Source organism: Rhagoletis pomonella, unplaced genomic scaffold (assembly GCF_013731165.1).
Source record: "Rhagoletis pomonella isolate Grant_MI unplaced genomic scaffold, Rhpom_1.0 Rhpom_scaffold_00005, whole genome shotgun sequence".
Taxonomy (NCBI): Eukaryota; Metazoa; Arthropoda; class Insecta; order Diptera; family Tephritidae; genus Rhagoletis; species Rhagoletis pomonella.
The window spans coordinates 74,526,941-74,529,750 of NW_023458559.1; the positions used below are offsets into that span (position 1 = coordinate 74,526,941).

The following is a 2,810-nucleotide window of genomic DNA, read 5'->3' on the forward strand; positions in this document are numbered from 1 at the left end:
CAATAGGTGTTTATTTTTTGTTGTATGACTATATGCATATGTAATTACTTAATACCTATAAATGTACATAGGTATGTATGTTTGTATGACGATATACTTAGGTACATAATATGTACGTTTAATAATATAAAGAATTATTTCAAAATTTAATTTTTGTGGGAAAATGCAATCAAAGTTTGACAGACAGAAAGGCACATATCTTAGCCATTTTTGGGAAGTTTAGTTTTCTGTTAGGCTGAACATATTCTCTTTATCAAGCTTATTAATTGTATGGTGAAATCTCCAAAAACGTGAATTTTGGGTTACATCTCTATACTATTAAACGTGCGATATGTACTATGCAGGTTATCTAAACAGACGGATGTCGTCGTTTAAAGTGCAAAACCGCGTATCAACAAAATGCAAAACCGCGTATCAGCAAAATGCAAAACCGCGTATGTGAAGTTGTAGATTTCATTTTCTAGAGCGTAAAAACACTAATATTTCAAAATGGTTTTCTTTTTTATAAAGCAATCGCATTTCTGGCTAGTATATTTCAGGACGAATGGATAAGGATCGAGCCAAGAGCTTGAGTGAGCAAATCCAATTTTTGGCAGCCAATGTCAGTTACGCGGTTTTGCAGAATGACGATACGCGGTTTTGTACTTTAAACGACGATGTATGTATGTATTTATATGTGTTGCTCTTAATCAAAAATAGTGCGGTTTTGAAAATCACTGAAAACACATTAACAAAACAGCATTTGCTTTACACAGAACCCTTGATCTACAAATCAATAATAGCGACAACGCAAACTCAACGATCAACAAAATATTTATTTAGTCAGGTTCATGTAGACAAGCTTATTGTGTTTGTGACTAAGTATATATGTGATAATTAAATTTAAAATAGAACCTTTTCGAGTTCTAAACCATTGACGTTGAGCAGCGCTTGCAAACTGAATTGAGATCCGTTGAAGAGCGCTCAGTGAAGCGCCAACGTAGTACTTATGAAGATATGTACATACATACATACATATGTACAATACGTACCATATGTATGTAAAATACTCTCAGACCGGTCTGATCAATTTTGAGACTTGACAAGAGCTACGATTAAATGCAAAACTACGCTCTCTACTTGTGTATTAGCAGCTCCATGGAACCTATCTAGCCAGACTAACTGGGCCATAAGTTAAGTTAGTAGATAAGTTATGTATTTTTGGTTTGCTTGTTAGAAATTTGCAAATTAATTGTTTATAAACAGAAGCATTAATTTCAGATTTAAGGACTAATTCTTTTACTAGATGTGTACACGTTAATAGGTAATTTCGATATTTGAATAGGTTAAAAAGACTTTAACATTTTAATAGTATCATTAAACTTATAATGCTTTTGACTAAGTATTTAAAATACAAAAATTTTAATTTGAAAAACCTAACCTCAAAATTTTAAATATAACTTATGTCCACTGCTTACTCTTTTAAAGAAAATAGTTGAATAACTAATTTTTTAATACTCTTGCCTACTAAAAAAAAAAACCTAGTGGACCCGGCGAACCCGGTCGGCCCAAAATATTTTGTTTTATTTAAACATTTTTCGAGGGTTAATATATATATTTAATTCACTAAAATTTTAGACTTGTGGCAACCCTATTAAAAATTTTATATTTTTACATAGAGCCGTGAAATTGGCCTATTTCACCTATTACGTTTTATGGATTATTATAGAAGATATGGAGCTGGACTGACCGGATACATTGCTTTTAGCTTTTTAAATACATTTTATTTTTAAAACGAACTAAATTTTAACAACGTGATTATTTTTCGCACGTGTGTTGGCTTTCGCTCTTCAGAATGAGAGTTCTCAATTATTGAATTTGATTAAATATTAAGGGAGATATCGTGTGGTAACCCAAAAATATATTTTAGAAATAAGATTATAGATAAAATAAAACTATGGAAGTTAAAAAATCTAACCTCAATAATCGAAATTTTAAAATCCACAATTCTATATTAATCCAGTTAATTTCTGGAGTTAAAAGTCCTTCCGAAAGGCCTTCCTGAGAGTCAAAAGTCTTTCCACTCTACATTCCTTTCTCCTTTCTTTATTTTTATAGAATGGCACAAATTGAAGGGCTTCTTCTTTCGCTACCCCAGAAGGGCTTTTATAGGACGTACTTCAGAAGGCCTCTTGGAGTTTTTTTTTTTAAGTTGTTCCTTTAATTTATAAAAATCATACATCTTTGAAGTATTTGCTTAAGGTTTATATCAAATATGTGCTATTGCAACTTAAAATGTTTATTGAAATTCATTTGTAATGCTAAATAATGTAAATTTATGCATTCGCGTAAATTGTAAATGAATAAGCCCTTCTGGAAGGCATGCAAGGAAGCACTTCAGCCCTTCTTGGATAGGCCTCTTAGAATGGCTTCACTTAAGAAAGCCTACCTAAATTATCTTAGGGGAAGTTCAAAAACCTAACCTCAATAATCGAAAATTTAAAAAACACAATTCAATATTACTTATTCTGTATTTCCTTGAGTAATTATTCAATATAGTACGTAAATTTTAAGAGTCATATGCAATGGAAAAAAAAGATTCGAACCTTACCTTGTTTTTGTTGTTGTAGCGGCAATACTAAGCTCTGCTTAAATCGGCTACTGGTTACAGGGTGAGCCGTGTTAGCTGAGTGGGTTTATGGGACAAGTAAACTGGAGAGGCTGTTGTGCTCGGGGATAAAGTCTGCTTTAGTATCCAGCTCTTACCCTGTGGCGAAAATCTCGAGTTCTGAACTAGTGCACTTCTAGTACATTTAGACCCAGTACTGGTT

General features: G+C 32.3%; 1 protein-coding gene across 1 annotated transcript in view; it reads right to left on the reverse strand.

Moving 5' to 3' along the window:
- The window catches only part of LOC118739520 (serine protease inhibitor 77Ba), a gene marked incomplete at its 3' end in the record, with an annotated part of 5,056 nt that extends 4,084 nt beyond the window's left edge, over positions 1-972 (reverse strand). Inside the window, 1 exon segment of the mRNA XM_036470890.1 lies at positions 895-972.
- Positions 973-2,810: the final 1,838 nt, after the last annotated feature.